Source organism: Urocitellus parryii, assembly GCF_045843805.1.
Source record: "Urocitellus parryii isolate mUroPar1 chromosome 13 unlocalized genomic scaffold, mUroPar1.hap1 SUPER_13_unloc_13, whole genome shotgun sequence".
NCBI lineage: Eukaryota > Metazoa > Chordata > Mammalia > Rodentia > Sciuridae > Urocitellus > Urocitellus parryii.
The window spans coordinates 1,167,371-1,187,158 of NW_027551765.1; the positions used below are offsets into that span (position 1 = coordinate 1,167,371).

A 19,788-nucleotide genomic window follows, 5' to 3' on the forward strand; every position below is an offset into this window, starting at 1 on the left:
TCACTTTGTGCCTGTAACCTGGAAGAGAAAAGCTAAGGTCATTGCTGCTAACCTGGGAAACAGTACTGTCCTGCTGTCTTGCCTTGCCTTGACCAAAGACACAAACACATTGATCATTATACTTCAGAGACTAATATGGCAACGAACCTCACTTATACATTTTAGTGCAGCCATTTCACTGGGTACACATTTGAAAAACGGTGGGACAGATGTGAAGCCATGGTGGTGAATAAATCAGAGAGTCCATTAAAACTTATTAAAATTGAAAATAACTATAGCCACCAAATCTTGGGAAGAAATGAATAATGCTAATGACAGTATTCACTTTAATAATTACCACCAGGGATCCAAAAAAAAGATATTTGGAATGTTACTGACTAGAAATCATAAATGACCCACCAAGTTTTGTTGCTACTATTTAGAATCTGGGTAAGAATGCTGGAGAATAAAGGATGGAGTGTGATCCACGAGAATGTGCTATTGGTATATGTATTCTGACTGTTGAGGAAAAACAACTTTGAATTCAACCTACAGTGAGGGATAACCACCCAGAAATTAAGACTTTTATAAGAAAATGATTATAAGTTTATTTCAAACTTCAATCACAAGACTATGAAAGAAACCAACAAGAACAAAAAGACTGTGCATAACTCCTTCAGGATCATAGCTCATATTACTTCATGTAAACAAGTAAAATGCTAATTCTAGAAAACTTCTAAAAAGATTTTAATCAAATGACAGAGAAATTGAGCTCAGAAATTCTCCCTTCAGAAACACCAATTCTTTTACTTTGAAAAATAAATGGCCCGCTTCTCTTGAGAATACACCTTTTTTTTTTACTTTAAAAAAAGAAAAATAATAATAATGTCACCACTGCAAAGTAAGGAAGAAACTTTTATAAATTCTTTAGTCAAAACAAAAGACATCACTGCTGCTTATCTCAGGTTTCATTCTTTCAGAACCCTCCATGATAGAAACAAGGTCCTAGTGATGATGATCACCATGGAGACACTTCCAAGAACTGATTGCAGAAGTTTTCTCGTACTTATGTTGAAAAGGCTTTCATGCCATTGCTGTCTTAACTCTGCAGTATTTTAAGAAATGTGTCACTGCTTCCTAAGTTCTGAACAACTAGTCAACTCGTAAGTTAGCTCAGTGTGTCTTCATCAAAGTCCTCCTTGTTAAGGTTGAAATCTTCACATTGTATACACCACTCTCCATTTGCACTTCGACCCTTCTCTTACTTTTTGGCCTGATGTGCTAATGAAGCTCCCTGGGCCTTCCCACTCTTCTCATTTCTCCAGAACACAGAGAATTAGCTACGTGTACCCAGCACATTTTCACCCTCTTGCTGAGACACACTGCTTCAGCTCTACAGTACTAGATCGTGGTTTGATTATTTACTATTTTTGTTCCTATCAAATGGTGAAGCTTCCAGTTTGCAGAGATCTACAAGACACTTCTTGCATCCAGGCCTCATCCATTTTATTCAATCAGACTAGCATCCCTGCTGTTTCCACTGCTGCTTCAAGCTCTGTTTTCTTCCAAAGTCTTAGTTATATTTCATAACACATTAATTGGTCTCTTCTCTGCACTTATAAAGTGATATTTGTGCTATAAAATAATTTACTGCGATTATATAAATTCTTCTAATTTGAATACATGTAGGTGTCTTCTGTGTAAACAGATGGTAATACCGTGTTTAACATACAGAAGATGTTCAATGACATCTTTCTGCTTTGTCCACTAATTTGCTTAGCATGATTTCCTAATTTCTTTTTGTCATTGATTTATCTTATTTTTTACAACCAATTTTTAATGCTATGACCATGCACTTGAAACTATTGTGAGGGTATTTTTATGTTTATTCTATTTTATTGTTTTCTTTCTTTTTTTCTCACACTGTGCAACCCATTTCACTGCCAGCAGCCTGTGGGTACAAAAACCAGGCAATGCTTCAGAGGCACAGTTGGCTCTGGCATTAAGCACCTTGAAAGCCCAAAGGGGATGAGCACGCCATAAATCCAAGCCTGTGCATTATTTGGAAAATAAATAAATGATAAAAAGTAAAGATTTAATATACTCAGAAAATTGAGGTAGCTATGAGGATGCTTGACAAGTGGAAGTGTAAGGATGTGGAAATCAACGTAAGTGATTCTGGTTTTAGTAGCATCAAAAATAATAAGACATACAGGAGCAAATTCAACAAAAGATTAATATTTTCACTATCATAATATTTTCAATAATAATTTAATGATGACATTTTCCCACTTATCAGTAAAAATGTGGCAAAACTAAAAATAGACAACAGACCTGAATGAACTCTTCTCTAACCAGGGATGAAAATTGTCAAAGTGGATACAAAAAGATGACCTACATTTTGAGTCATTAGGGAAATGCAAAACAAAACCACAATAAGATGCTTCTTTACAAACACTGAGTGGACTCAAAATGTCAGAAAAAACAAGCATTGATGAGGATGAGGAGAAACTGGAATCCTTATGTTCTACTGACAGGTTCATGAGATGCACAGCCATTTTTGAAAACAGCTTTTCAGGTCTTTAAACCATTAAATATGAAGTTACCATGTGACCTCCCATTTCCACTGTTACTTATACAAAGGGAATTGAAACTATGCTGCTATGTTTTGAATACAAGGTGTCCCCAGAAGCTCTGTTAATGAAGAAACATTCTGAGATGAAATGATTGGATTATGAGATCAGTAAACTAATCAGTAGATTGGGTGATAACTGTAGGGAAGTTGGGTATGGATGGAGGAGCTGGGTAAATGGGTTGTTCCCTGGAAAGGTTGTTCTTCCTGAAGTCCCCCTTCTCCTATCTCTCTCTTCTTTTCTCTCCTCATCCCTCCTTTTCCCTTCTTTTCTTCTCTCCTCTCTTTCTACTCCTATCCTCTCCTCCCCTCCCCTCCTCTCCTTTCCATTCCCCTCTCCCCCCCTCCCTCTCTCTCTCTCTCTCTCTCTCTCTCTCTCTCTCTCTCCCCTTTACCTTGGGCACAGAGCAATGGAGTTGGCTATCCGTGGACAGAGACCTCTGAAACCTTGAATCCCATGAATTTTCCTCCTCTAAGTTGTTCTTGTTGAGTGTTTTCATCACAGGGATAACCAAACTAAAGCCTATGCAAAAATTTGCATGAGAAAATTTCTTCATAATGACTAAAATAGCATTATTCGTAATAGACAAAAAGATGGATGAAAGATAAATCACTATTGACAGACAAATGGATGAACAAATTTAATTTGGAAGGTTCCTGATTACTGACTATATAAAATAGAGATAAAGAGCTGATCCATGCTACAATATTCTTGAACATTGAAAATATGCTGCCAAGAGAAAGAAGCCACTTCTACCAAGTTACAGCCTGATTCCGTGCAAAGGAAAATGCAGAATAATGATGTCTATGTAGGTAGAGAGTCCAGACTCAGATAATCTATTGGTGGTTGTCTGGTAGGGTAGAAGATAGCATGTAATTACTAAGGACATATCATGTAAGATTAAGATTATGAAAAGTTCTAAATTGACTGTGGTGGTAGTTACATGTATCTGTGTTTTATGAACCACTGAATTGTACAGTTTAAATGGATTACTTATAAGGCATATGAATTGTGTCTCAATAAACTTAAAATAAATAGGTAAGAAATTGATATTGATTGCATATTTCATAGGTATGAAATATTAACAATTCACAATACCTAAACTGTGGAGCCAACCTAGATGCGCTTCAGTGGATGAATGGATAAGAAAAGCGGCATATATACACAATGGAAATTTGCTCAGCAATAAAAGAGAATAAAATCATGGCATTTGCAGGCTAATGGATGGCGCTGGAGAAGATAATGCTAAGTGAAGTTAGCCAATCTAAAAAAAAAAAAAAAAAAAACGAATGCTGAATGTTTTCTCTGACATAAGGAGGCTGACTCATAATGAGGTAGGGAGAGGGAGTATAGGAGGAATAGATTAATTCTAGAAAGGGAAAAGGGGTGGGAGGGTGAGGGAGGGGGCAGGGGATTAGCCAGAACTGTGGAATGTGATAGACATCATTATCCAAAGTACATGTATGAAGACTCTAATTGGGTATCAAAATATTTTATACACAGAGATATGAAAAGTTGTGGCAAAGAGAAGTGATGGGAGAGGAGGGGAGGGGATAGGGTGATAGGAAGGATAGTAGAATGAAACAGACATTATTATTAGTGTGTGTATATGTGACTGCATGACCAATATGATTCTGCAATCTGTACACTCATAAAAATGAGAAATTATATCCCATCTGATTCAAATATATGATATGTCAAGGTCATTGTACTGTCCGTAACTAACTAAAAAATTGTGGAATATGTATATAATAAGAATTGTAATGCATTCCACTGCCATTTGTTTATTTATTTATCTATCTATTTATTTATTAAAATAGTAAAAAAAAATAAAGAAATGAGTTGAACAGTTTTAAGCATCAAGATGATGCCTTGGCTCCTCTGCAGGTGGAAACCCAGGTAGGGAGTCCAGAGCTGACTGGCAAGGCAGGGACAGAGGGAGTGCATGGAGGTGCAGTTTTAGGCTCCTAGATACTTGGAGAGACTCATAAATTCTGGTTTCCAGAATGGAAAGCACAGAGGAATTCATTAGCCTGAAGTCTGCACCCACGACAACAGGACCAGTCTCAGGTCAGAGGAGTCACAATGGGAGAAAGAGAAGCAAAGCTGATCAACTTTCTTCAGAATCAGTGGTGTAAGAGAAAGTCAGAATGAATTAAGCTGAAGCAGAATCTGAAAAGTGACCTGCTGTGTGAGAAGTAATTCACCTTTTCTCCATGCATTGGTAGAATAACTACACCTAAGACTGTAGCTCTGGAAAGGATTAGATCTGTCGATCTCCATCACACTGAGAGACATCAGAAAATATTACCCTAGGGAACACCTTTGAACAGCCCACCTGAGTAGCTCAGTTGCTGTAAACTCCCCACCCACACCTACACTACTGGCCACAGGGGTGAAGCACTGCAGAGCTGGCAGGGTGCACAGGACACTCCTGGGAGAGTCGACCAAAGCGAGGAGCATTTCCACCACATGCCACAAAGTTCCGACCACAGTTCCTGCACCAAAAAGTTACATGAAATGAACACATACTTCTCAAAGTACAATGGCCAACAATCATATGAAGAATAAAAGTTGAATGTATTTAACTATGAAGGAAATGTAAACTAAAAGTACACTGAAATTCCCTCTCATGCCAGTCAGGATGTCAGTCATCATGAGTACAAATAGCAATAAATGGTGACAAGGATGTGGGAAATGGGGAACGTCCATACACTTGGTGGACATGCAGTTAGTATAGTCACTATGCAAATCAGTGTGGAGGTTCCTAAAAAGAATAAAAAAAGGATTAAAATATGATCCAACTCTACCACTCTTTGGTCTTTATCCAAAAGACCTGAAATCAGCATACTTTAGAGATGCATGCATGCCCATGTTTATAAAAACACAATTCACAAAAGCCAGGTTATAGAACTATCCTAGGTATAACTCAAGAGACATATTGATAAGGAAAACGTGAAACACACACACACACACACACACACACACACACACACACATACACACACAATGGAATATTATAAATATATAAAATAGATTATCTCATTTTCAGAAAATGAATGGAACTGGAGAATATTGTGGTAAGCAAAGTGCAGCAGACTCAGGAAGAGAAGTATCACACGTTTTCTTTCATATGTGGAAGCTAGTGAGGCAAACAAAGAAAAGAAGGTGTCACAAAGGTAGACAGGGCACCAATAGGACAGAGGAAGAAAAACAGGCAAAGAAGGCTTGTAACGCATGGGGAAGCGCTGGAGAGTGAAATCGATAAGATTATGTTATACACATGCACCAATATGCCTATGCCACAATAAAAACCCATCTTTTTGCATAGCTAATATGTACAGATACAAAGTTTTAAGTAATTATCTTCACTGTATTCTCTAGAGACTTTCAAATAAAAATTGTGAAGTTGTGTTTTGCTCTGCAGCTTTATTTTTTTTTCCAATTTTTTTAGAGAGGGAAATATCCAAAAGTTAAGAAGATTTGGTTATGCAATACAGAAAACTCAAGAATTGTGAGATTTTGAATTCAAAAAGCTTATAGAAAATTATTAAAAATAATTCACATTTACTGAAAAAGAATACCAAAGTGGTGAAAGATAAACCAGTTAATAGTCCTTGGCTGATTCGTTCTGACAAGCACTTCCCCTTTCTTCGCCCTCTGATTTAGTATTATGTATCTGTAAAATGGTTTGTGGGGGTAGGCCTAAAAAGGGAGATACTTTAAAAGTATATGACACTTGGACAAACTGCTTGAAAACGTCACACAGGAGCAAACCTTGCCAAGCTCTCTGTTGTATCCCCAAGGCCTCTCCCAGGGTCTTCTCATGTTCCTGCCACCTCACTGGTGATAGGCACGGCTTCTTATATATCAGGTTTCAGACCAATGTCCTCTACATGCAAACCCTCACCATCCACAGAATGATTCCTCCCTGATATTCTCTTCCATAGCCTTCTGCACATTCTTGAGGAATGGATACAAAAGCTTTATGCACACGCATGCATGTCTTCCCTCCTGGTGACTGTTCTGTAACTTCATTTCATTCTTTACTTTCAAAATGACCTTCTGCAAATCATTTAACCTGTTTGTGCCACAGAAAAGTGAGAAATAGATGTTATTTGATTCTGAGAACACTTTGGAGGGAAATTGGTTAATGCAGGTTAAATCACTGCCTGGCGCATTTCATACCTTAATAGATGCATATGGTGCCACTATGATTAATATTATAAGATAAAATATTCAATGGAAAAAGACCCTGGTCAAGATTATGTACCCTGTGACTTTCAGTTTGGCAGAAGTATTTGAATATTAAGCATATTAATTATGCATAAGATGCCTTCCCTTAACATGAATAAAATGCTCAATTGAAAATGCTATTATGTTTAGCAAACCTGCTAAGTTTATACATCACACACACACACACACACACACACACACACACACACAGAAAATCTTTACCACTTCCACATCACGTAGAGCCTTAATCTCCAGAATACAAAAAACTCAAAATTTTACATCAAAATACAAACACATAAGTCAATCAATAAATGGGCAACAAAATTGAATAGAAACCTCACATAAGAAATACAAATGATCAAAAAAAGAAAGAAAAAGTGTTCAACATCTGTAGTAATTAAACAAATTTAAATTAAAACTACACTGAGATTCCATCTCACTCCAGTCAGAATGGCAATTGTCAAGAATAAAAGGAACAATAAATGTTGGCAAGGATGTGGGGGAAAATGTTCACTCATACTTTGCTGGAAAGCAGGATGGCAATTCCTCAGAAAACTGGGAATGGAACCACCATTTGACCCAGTTGTCTCACTCCTTCATCTATACACAAAGTACTTTAAGTCAGCATACTACAGAGACAGCCACATCAATGTTTATGGCAGCTCAATTCACAAAAGACAAACTATGTAACCAACTAGGTGCCCTTCAACCAATTAATGATAAGGAATTTGTGGTGTATACACACAATGGAATATTATTCAGCCATTGAGAAGAATAAAATTATGGCATTTGCCAGTAAATGGATGGAATTACAGAATATCATGCTAATTGAAATAAACCAGTCCCAAAAAGCCAAAGGCCACATGTGCTCTCTGATATTTGAATGCTTACTAACAACACAGGAGGGAATAGAGGGGAAAGTATATAAGTTAATTGGATTGGATAAAGTGGAATGAAGGGAAGGAAGGGGAGATGGGAATAGTCAATGCATCAGAATCAGACATAATTTTATAAATTGGCCAAATTATATTATTATATTAGGTGCCTGTATGAATATGTAAAAAATATAATTTGACATAACTTTCCTTTGCACATATATGAATACACAACCAATGTAAATCTACATTATGTAGAACTACAAGAATGAACTCCTAATTGGAATGGGTTGCACTCCATGTATGTTTAATATGTCAAAAGGCACTCTACTGTCATGTATATCTAAAAAGAACAATAAAAAAGTAAATTTGTTTTCCAAAACCAAAATTCTACTTTTCTGATATTGCACTAACCTTTCAGAAAACATATTGCCAATGTGTTTAATATTGTAAGAATATACTTTTAATTAGAACGAATTTTGTTACAAATTGTATGAGTATATTATGGATTTTTTGTATGTGTGTGTATGTGTGTGTGTGTGTGTGTGTGTGTGTGTGTTAACCTCTTTGTATCATCTAATATGAATTTGCAAGACAGAGCATTGAATGCTAGAGGATGGGCTACATGGAGGAAATAATCACTAAAGCATACAAAATTTCAGTTATAAGATGAATAAATTCTTGCAATCTAATGCACACAGTGGTGACTAAAGTTAATAATACCGTGTTTTATACTTGAAATTTGCTAAGGGATTAGATCTTAATTGCTCTCACTACACTCATATGATAACAAAGTGCATGAGGTGTGGGATGTGTTCCTTGACTTCATCTTAGCACCATTTTACAATGTAAATGTCTATCAAATCATACTATATAGCTGAATAAAATACAATTTTTATTTGTCAATTATGACTCAGTGAAGCTGAAAAAATAAAATATATTTACATAATGTATGTAATATCATAACAAAATAAATCTAACATGTATAAAGTATATAGATATAATTCAAAAATATGGAAGAATGGAAGAGAAATGTGCACATCCTTGCAGATACAAACTTTGAGTTTAAGTACAAACACTATATGGTTACACACTGACAAGAACAGGATAATAAATCATTTGGAAGAGTGTTCTTCAACCATCTATGTGATGGTTATAGTATTAACAAATATTTTCATAGAAAGTCTCAAAAGAAACAGATCCTCTATTCAGCATAATTAAGTTTGGTTTAAAAACAATTAAAACATTAATGCAATACAGGGCAGAGAAGAACTTTAAAAAATACTAAAATATTTTGAAGTGGGGTGTTTTAGTCAGCTTTTTTGCCACTATGATAAAAAAAAAAAAACTAGACAAGAACAATTTCAAGGAGAAAAAGTTGACTTTGAGACTCATGATTTCAGAGGTCTTAGTGTACAGAATATCCCTCAGGGCTGGAGATGAGGTAGGACATCATGTCATAAGTGTGTGGAAGAAAAAAGCAGCTGGGGACATGGCACCAGGAAGCAGAAAAAGGGAGCTCTACTTAACAAGGACAAAATATACTTCAAAGACAGGCCTCCAGGGACCCACCTCCTCAGCCACACCCTACCTGCCTACAGGTACCAGTTAATCCCTATCAGTGGGTTAATGCACTGATTGGTTTAAGGCTCTCCTGACCCAATTATTTGACTTGTAAACCTTCTTGCAATGTCTCACATGTGCTTTTGGAGTTCACCACATATCTAAACCATAACATGGTATATCACAATTTTATTCTTTTTAATTTTCTTTTTCGAGAACATGAACTCGATTTCAATATAGAAGTGGTAAGCAAGTATGTTTGAATTATGTTAGTTGAACAACGTCTACCATTTTTCAAAATTACAAGTCATTGAATAATTACAAACCAGTTTCTCATAAATTAAACACATTGCAAACTCACTAGCCTAATTATTAATTTGATTTTACTGCTTCATCCTCCTTACATGGCAAAAATTTTAAAAAATAAAATAAAAAGGGCTTCTGTTTAAAATGGAAGCAATCTAATGAGTTGATTTACTTTCATTCCATGCATTCTTTCTGCTCCACTCAGAGCTTCCTTAATGTTTGATTGATGGCTGTGACTCAACTTCCATTTTTTTGATTTTCCTTTTTACTGACTCGGTTCCAGATTTAGCCTCACTGCTCTATTTTGACAGTGAAATTTGCATACCCCCTGACCACTGACTGCTGATATGGCTTTGAACTTGCTGCTGCATTTAAATTCTTGATCGTCTATTAGAAAGACACTTGAAGTAATACCAGTAGAATTCCTTTTTTATAGAAAAATATGTTGGCTGTAAAGAAATTAAAATCAAACAGATCATGATCATTGTTTTATAGATTATTCATATTCTTTTATCTTTAGTCACAAGCACACTTTATATATTTAATACCTTAATGTTATTTTCTACTCAACATTCTTCACTTGTCATGCAAAGGAAAATGCTTTCTTATATTGAAAGATATACATTAATTGAATATTTATTTTTTTATTCAGAGTGTATCCTATCACATGGATTTGAAAAAAGTTATTGGATTGTTCCTCTTTATTTAGGCTATTTCCACCTGTTACACTTTATATAATGTCATATAGTTAGTGAACAACGTGGCACATTAAATTTTTTTAAAAACCTATGCTTACGGTAATAGGTGATTATTTACAAGGTCATTTCCTGATGATAATCTTTTCCAAAGTTTTTGATTAATATGACCAAATTGTCTGTGTAGTATTTTAATTTTCAAAAAGTTGATATCCACATTTTTTTTATCCATTCATGTGTGGCATTTATACACAATGGAGTATTACGCAGCACTAAAAAACGAAAAAATCATGGATTTTGCAGGGAAATGGATGGCATTAGAGTAGATTATGCTAAGTGAAGCTAGCCAATCCTTAGAAAACAAATGCCAAATGTCTTCTTTGATATAAAGAAAGCAACTAAGAACAGAACAGGGAGGAAGAGCATGAGGAAAAGATTAACATTAAACAGAGACGGGTGGGGGGAGAGAAAGGGAGAGAGAAGGGAAACTGTATGGAAATGGAAGGAGACCCTCATTGTTACACAAAATTACATATAAGAGTTTGTGAGGGGAAAGGGGGGAAAAACAAGGGAGAGAATTGAATAACAGCAGATGGGGTAGAGAGGGAAGATGAGAGGGAGGGGAGGGGGGATAGTAGAGGATAGGAAAGGTAGCAGAATACAACAGTCACTAATATGGTATTATGTAAAAATGTGGATGTGTAACCAATGTGATTCTGCAACTTGTATTTGGGGTAAAAATGGGAGTTCATAACCCACTTGAATCAAATGCATGAAAGATGATATGTCATGAGCTTTGTAATGTTTTGAACAACCAATAATAAAAAGAAATAAAAAAATTGATATCCAGATAAGTTTCAAAACCATTTTTTTCCCAAATCAGAGTAATGTTTGGCCACAATATTTATTTAAGAATCATTTGTTGTTTGTTCTGGGAATATATAAGAATATCCATTAGTCTCTTGGTTTTTGAAGTATATTTTTTGTCCACAAACTTTTATTTTAGACTCTCATAATTATTGTCTTGATTTGTAAATTAAATTCATATTTAGGAAGTCAGATTTTTAAATTTTTTTTTGCAGGTGCACAGAGAAATTTTTCACTATCACACAAATAATTGTTTATTAATATGCTTTCTAGAATTTTATGAATTCCTTCTATGCTGTTATGACTTTACTCCAAGTGATATGTATTTGGAGGTAGTATTTGGGTAAAATCAAACTCAATTTTATCTCTATATATTCTATCAAATGTTCAAATAATTTTACCAAAGAAAAAGAGATTCCTTTCTACAATGATTTCATTCTATGTACTCCTGTTAACTCTATTGTTGCAGATGCTTTAATTTTACTAATATCTTGACTCACTGTGATTTTATTTCCTACTTTTATCAGTGCATTACAGTTGTACATAATGGTGCGATTTGTTTTTATATATTCATACAGGAACGTAATATAATGATATAATTTGATCAAAATCATTCTCCAGTATTTCCCCTTTGCCTTTCCTTCACCCTTCTCCCATCTGTTTCCTGTGCAGATTTCTATTTGATTTACATCAACTTTCTTTTCTTTTTCTTCTCTAGCTTCCACATAGGAAAGAAAACATGTGACCTTGACCTTCTGAATTTAGCTTAATTCACTTAACAAAACATTATCATGTTCCATGCATTTTTCTGCAAATGACATCATTTCTTTATGGCTGGATAAAATTCCCGTGTGTGTGTGTGTGTGTGTGTGTGTGTGAGAGAGAGAGAGAGAGAGAGAGAGAGAGAGAGAGAGAGAGAGAGAGATTTTAATCCATTCATCCATTGATGAACTCCAAGGCTGGTTCCAAAGTGCATATTACCACAGTAGGATGACTTTAATTCTCTAGGATAAATACTCACAATATAGCTTTGTCATATGTTGGTTCCATTCCTAGTTTTTTGAGGAAACTCCACACTGACTTCCATAATGGTCACACTAATTTACAATTCCCCCAACAGTGCAGAAGTGTTCCTTTCTCTCCACATCCTCTCCAGCAACAGCAATGACAGCTGGGCTGGCTTACCACAGAGAGAGGGATAACACAAAGAGAAACCCAAAGGACAGATTTGAAATGGAAAAACCTGAGATCAGAAAGCAGCCTGATCCACAGCCTGCCCATTGCACTGGTGCTCTGTACTCCCCAACTGGTGGCTCAGAGCCAAGGTGGAGCCATCTTGAAGTGACCAGCTGGAGCTAAGAGATCCTAGAAAATACTGTCAAACCAGTGCAGCAAACACCTACTATGTATCCTGGAGTGTACCAAGCATAACGGGGGTGAAACAGGCACAGAGAAGATGGTACATAGGAGGCTTCAAGTTAAAGATATGGAGGGGAGTTCAACTCTTAGCATCTGACTTGGCTCCAATGTACTAATTTGTTTTATTTATGCAATGCAGCCAAATTCCTAAGTTTCTTAGGCACTCTGACTGTCCAATGTTAAATCTTAGTGAAATCCCTTCTTCCCCAACCTTGTTGAGAAGCAGTACTCCTGGTGCTTGAATCCTGAGCCATGGAGCAACTAGGAATACAGGCTTCCTCAACCTGCCATTTTGAATCTCCTAGTATGGTATTCTTAATATATACTACTATAATATTTTTGAATTATATGTCAGATTTCTCCCTTATTGTCTCTTGTGGGAGTACCCTTTGTTTTTTCACCTATTAATTTTTCATTAGAAATCATGTCATCATTTTTCAATCAAAATAATTATATTTATTTAAAAATTAAAATATACTGATAATTCATAATCCCACCAAATTACCATTTTATATTCTATATTTTACTATCATTTGCAAGGTTCGAAGTTATACCTTTTGTTTCTATGATTTCAAACGTGTTACTCCTGTAGTATTTAGTAGTTTTGCTGAATTAGTAGATATTAATTGCCTTTGCCACACACACGCATACACATACACACACAAAATGTTCACACATGCTATGAGTGATAATGGATATATTTATTTTCTTTAAAAAGATATTTTAAAATATTTATTTCAAGGCAATAATGAATTAAAAGTTATATAAAAGTAAAAAGAACAGTTAATAAAAAAACAGTAGACACTCTAGAAATAAGCATTGGCCCATGTATGTTTTAATTATTGTATTACATGTAAAAAAAATGGCTAGCAGCCAAAAGACATCTGTTTACAACTACTAAGCCAATAAAAACAACCCTCAAGCACTTGCTATGCTATTTATTTATTTGTAGATTAAAATTATCTTGTGATTAATTACTTTGACTGTAATTAAACTCTTTTTGTCCCTTAAAAGGTTTGGGGGGAGATTAAGATTGCAGAAGACTTCAAATGTCTCCACATATTATATCATAAAGTGTCTATGATTTTATTTTAAATCCACAGTCATGTCTACTGACATAATTATTTAGATAATTTCAGACTAAAGTGAAAATGCCAATTTGGAGACCTATAGCAAGTAGAGGTAGAAGAGAGGAAAGAGTTGAAAAGCATTTTCAGTCACATTTATATCAAGTTTTTTTCTGTTTTATATGTGCCAGGGGTTTGGCTGATATCTATTTAAACAAACTTGGGAAAAAAAAAATTTAGTGGCTTAGAAAGTTAAAGAGGTATGGAAGGAAGCAGGAAAGTTGTCATAGGTAGTTTCTACCAGGTAAACCAAACACACAAAATAAGCAGAGAGGGAATTTTGTGGAGAAGTAAGTTAAACCAGTTGTTTCCTGAAACATACACCACAGAAATCAGGAAACACAAGACAGTCTTAATTTCTGAAGCTTTCACCCAAACTAAACAACATCAACAACAAGTGGTAGAATCGAGGCAAATGTGGAGAGAATGTGTGAATTGCTTCTTGTCCCACCAATTTATTAGAGAGACTGAGCAGTCCTTGATAAGAAAATAATAGTCCAGGTCACAGAAAGACCTGGCGTGAATCCAATTATATAAGGTCTCTAAACCAAATTTATACAGATAGAAAGTACGATAGGACTTCCCAAGGATGGAGGGAGGAGGACTTGGAGCCGGTGTTTGGTGGGTATAAAGATCCATTTATGGAGGACAAGGAAACTAGAAACTTGTGGTCAACATTGTGCTTATACTTAACAACATTGCCTTATACACTTAAAACACTAAAAAGGTAGATCCCATGTTATGCAGAGGTTTTTTTTTTCCCCTTTGGCCACAAGAAGATAAATCAAAAATACTTATAAATAATACTTTAAATACAGCCATCGATGAATGTGTCTGGAAGTATTTCTCTATTGATGGAGAAAACACTAAAACTAATAGATTCTATAAATAGGTAAATGAAAATTTTAAAAAAATCTACATTTGTTATATTGCAAAGATGAGAAACCTAAGACCAGGGTGAGGATTTTGTTCAAAGACTATATATACAAAATTGAGATTCTAAGTGCCCTGATTCTGAGTGTCTTCTGTGTTATGGTTCACCTGTGTTCTAAATTGTGGTTCACCTATGTTCATGTTTCCTTTAACTAGTATCATGTAGTGTGTATCTGCTTCACGTTTACATTTTCAATTTTAATTTTTTGTTCCTGAATACTTTCTATGTAAGTGTTTGTAACAATAAGCATTTAATTACATGGGCATACGCTAAATTTCTTATCAATTTTTTGAAGTAAACTTATGGTACTCAGAATTTTTCAATATTAAAAATAATGTTACAATGAAAAATAATATTGTTATATTATAATGGCACAAATAAAAGATTTATTCTAATATTTATACCTTGAAAGAGAATTGTTGGCTGACTGAATATATACACATTTTCATGTTTAATACTGATTGTCAAGTAGCTAGCAATAGATTCATCATTTTACACAATACCTAGACTTCGTACACTACAAGTGGAAGTAAAATCAATCTTAACATTTGCTGATGCATCCTGTGTGAAAGGATGTGTTTTATGGTTTAATTTGTATTATTGTCATCACTAATGTGAATGGTACTCTGACCATATAGTTCCTGGTAATTTAAGTTTTCTATTTTGTGAACTACATTTTTCATGTATTTTGCTCATTTTTTCTTTGGAGTTGAGATTCACCCATCTTTTAAAATCTACCTATCTGTATAATTAATTTTCACTTTAAATTTTATTGTTATTATTATAAATTTTGCTCTACTCTATTATAGTATTTTTCAAATATAGCTAAGCCATAGCATTGATACTTTAATATGGAACAGCCACCTATCTTATTTTGGAACAGGATACTGGGGCTTAGATCCTGGTAAAATGATTTTAGTTCAAATAGTTAAGTTGGTGGATGACCCAAGGAAACTACAGTAAATTAGTGAGAATGGGAGATGGAGAATGGAAGGAAGCCCATACAGGGTCTCTCACTGGCATCTTGCTTCCGAAGACAGCTGAAGGTCAGTCCTTGGGAGAAAAGGGAGACAATAAGGACATCCGAATGAGAAGAGGAGGAATTTTATTTATCGGTTCCAAGGATGAGTTCCATTGTGGATGCTTGAACAATAACTCTCTAGCAGGTATAGTCATCCTTGTATGCGGAGTATGCTCTTCTAACCAGAAGAAAGCCCCAAGGAAAGGAATATGAAGAGTTGTTACAGGCAGCCTTGGCACCCTTAGTAGTTTCAAGTAGAGATGATGTGTGCCAATCCCAGGGCATCCTCTCCAGTCCCCCGATTGAAGTGCTCAGGTTCTCTGTGATGCTACTATCTACTCATTCTCTAACTTTTTAATGGTAATGAACAGTTACAATGACAACAAGATAGGCTGAAGTTGGTTCCAAGATCCAAATTCATTTTTGTCATCTCTCTTTGCCACTAGTCCTAGATCTTTTCATCCTCAGCCAAGCACAGCTAGGAGTCTAGCTTGTTTTCCTGGTTGAGTAACTCAGACACCTATTCCATGAGAGGTTTGCACCTCCAGTCATCGCATGCTAGCAAGATTGTGTTTGCTGAAATGGCTTAGTGAACCCTTTGAATTCAAAATGTGTTTGTCTCAGACCCTGGAATGTAGCAATAACCTTATTTTCTCATAGTAAATATAGTCAGTTAGTTATTCCTGAGATGACAGTAATCTATTTCTTTGCATGCTGGTGTATCAACAGGAAAAGCAAAGTATGATCTGGTGGCAGCTATACCTTTGGTTTAATCAAACACATCCTCAATTATCTTGATGAACTGTCCACCACCACTGTCACCACCTATAACCACCACTCCAAGAACCAGCCATCAAATAGAGCTTGAGAAATAAAAATCCCCACAGTCAGATAATTGATATAATGTTGAAAAGAGTGACTCCTCCCTCCCTCCTTGGATCCTAGAACTAGGTATTGCAGATATTAGGGCTGCTTCTCTATGTAATAGTAACCTTTCACAAAATACACACTGCACAGATGAAAGCACACTATCAAAGTCTCACATGACGTTATCTTTAGGCTGACACCTTGGGTAAACTCTCAAGGGTAGTTCAATAATTCTGTTTCTCAGTAGCATGTAGCAAATTGAGTTAGTTTAGTGCTCCCATAGCAACAACTGCAAATCATAAGTGGATTACAAAAACATATTTCTGAAAATCTAAAATAGGATTAAATGAATTAGTTTCCCAAATAAGAATAAGCTCTTCTAATGTTCTCATAGCTAAGGAGAATGAGGTCATTCTGATTCTCAGTCAAGAGCAGGGCTGAACTCTACTCAAGAAAACAGAGACCACTGAGAGGTAGATGGAATAACATTAAAGCTGTAGCCCCAACTCTATGCCCATCAATCTATTCTGGGTTGGAGGTTACTGGCCTTTGACCTTAAATGGAAGAGTAAAGATGACCACTACTAGTAGAAAATATCATATGGATTTTCAGTAGTGTTACTTTACACAAATTCTGGTAGAAAACTACTCTCACACACACAGACACACACATGCACATATACCAGACAAGCAAAGAAACAAGTCCATACAACAGATAGTCAAGATAACAATAAATAGTTGCTGTTGTCCCATAGATGGTAGATGATCAAAATCTTGGAATTAGCAGAGAACTTCAAAAGAGTCATAGTACAATATAGTGAAGAAAAGTTAAAGAATATGCATGAAAAAAATGTTGGGTTTTAACAAGCATCTGTATCTATATGTAAACATAGAAATGATAGTTTAGAATTGCAATATAAAATACCTGAAACTGAAAGTGGGTTGGCTCTAATGCTGTAATGGACAAAGATAAAGGCTGTTTTTCAAGCCATCCACATTAGTTTCCTCATCTTCTGAAATCCTGTGTATACCATGTACTTTGTTCTCAAAATTTATTGCAGGTTTGTTTTCTCTCCAACTACTCCATTAAAATTACCCTCACATTTTTTTTTCACTCTCTTGATGGGAGAAGTTGCCAAGTGTTTCAACACGCCCTCTTGGTGACTGTAGTCCACTTTAGGTCATCAACATAATGCAGTGAAGGTGGAATTAGTCAACCTGGGAGATGCTCAGAAGAACACTTAGCTTATCCTCCCAAAAACAGTGCAGAGGAAACAGCTTCAGCAAATGAAAAGTGGTCCAGCCCCTTCCCTCAATTACCATGACAACATCTAACCCCTCATTTTCTATTCTGGCTGTACCCTTGGGAATATGGTTTGGAGAGATAAGGAGAAATCTGGCACTCTTTCCTGCAGTAACAAACTCAAGTCACATCTGGCAAGTGACTTCCTCCCAGTGCATTCTGGTGTGTGATGATAGCAGTCAACATTAGCATTCAAGGATAAGATGCATATTTTATTGCTTATAATCAAACAAAATTAAAACAGCATCAAAGTACAAGTACTACAGAAATATATTTTCATGTGTACATTTCCCTACTCAACTCTCCCACTCTCAATAAATAGATCCAAGGAACAAAAACAAGGAAACGGATTCAGGTAATAACAGTAAGTATTTACATAATATGTAGTACTGACTAGGTAAGAGTGTAAATACTTTAAATAGGGAAATTGTTTGTTCCATGTAGTAAGCCAACTACTTGCAAATTTTAAAAGTGAGGAAACTGAACATAAGCCATTTTTCCAAATCAAGATCTACTCTCTGGGTAGCAAGACATTTTATAGCTGTCTTTTTGTGTCAGCTTTTAAAATACCCTCTAGAGATTCAACAATCCTTGATTGTACTCCTCCCCTCCTCGTGCAGATTCTTGCTCCTCCTGAATCCTCCCCTGGTTCCCCTGACATTGCTCTCCCCTTACCCTGCTCGGCCTCTCTGGGCTGCTCTTTCTCAGAATCCCTTCAAGCTTCTGTTTTTTCATGAGCTGCTGTTCCAAGCATTCCTTGGCCCTCTTCTCACAGCCACCATTAGAGAGACCATCATACATACCAGTGACCCTAGTTACCAGGATGCGGACTCCTAAACACACTCTGCTCTCCAGGTAACTTTCCTGATTTTCAGATTCACATATACAATTGCCTACTGAACTGGGTCCGAAGACTTAGTGGGCCCTAAGGGAACTCATTGACCCTCCCCACAATGCTGATGTTGATCTTCATCTCCGTTAGCAGCCCTCCTACATGTCCATTTCTCTAGGCCACACATATGGGCACCCTTCCAGATTTAGATCCCACTACTCCTATCACTCATCCCTTCATTCAATCAGTGATGGCATCCTATTAATTATACATTTTCTAATTAATCAGCAATTCCCATAAGTCCTGTTGTTTCAAGCAATTCATCAATTTTGTTCACGTTTACTCCAACAGTTTCCTCACTGAAATCCCTTTCTTGATTTTGGCTGCCTTCAATTTACATTTTAGTCGGCTGCCCACAAAATGTTTTAAATTACTAACGCAATGTATTAAAAATTCATGCTAACATGAATTATCTTCATAAATTAGGGTGAAGTTAAGATGCTTTTAGATAAATAAGAGGTCAGAGAATTTTCCCATAGCAGAACAATGCTAAAATCAATTAGGGAAATTCTTCAAGATAAAAGAAAATTATGCCAGATAAAACCCCTTTCTACAGAACTGAATAAAGATAATTGAAAAGAGTGGTATTTAATAAGCAAAATAAGCTATTTTCCCTTTCTTTATCATTTTGTGGTGCTGGATAAAATTCAGGGCCCTGTTCGTGCCAGGCAAGTGTTTTACCACTGAGCCACATCCCAGCTGCTCCCTGCTTTTATTTTGTTATGAATAAATACCTAAAGAAGATTAAAAATATCATAACATATTATCTGGAAGTTATATTTTCAAATATTCTTCCTCTATACCCACCTTCTCACTTTTGAATATATTATCTCATATAAAAAATAATAATTGTTTTTCAAATTTTCTCACTTTTGAATATATTATCTCATATAAAAATAATAATTATTTTTCAAATCTGTCAGTACATTTTATATTGCTATTTAATATTGATCTTCATAATTTTTTCCTTAATGTGAACACAATATGTTCTGTATCAGAGACTGATTTCTTTATTAATTGTGTTTCAGCAAATTGTAAGCATTTCTCCTTGCCTCCGACCTCTGCTACTGTG

At 35.6% G+C, this 19,788-nt stretch overlaps 1 non-coding gene across 1 annotated transcript; it reads right to left on the reverse strand.

The window, feature by feature from the left end:
• Positions 1–1,900: 1,900 nt before the first annotated feature.
• LOC144251374 (small nucleolar RNA SNORA42/SNORA80 family) lies at positions 1,901–2,036 on the reverse strand. Its single transcript, XR_013342675.1, has one exon. It is a non-coding gene; the product is annotated as a small nucleolar RNA SNORA42/SNORA80 family (small nucleolar RNA).
• Positions 2,037–19,788: the final 17,752 nt, after the last annotated feature.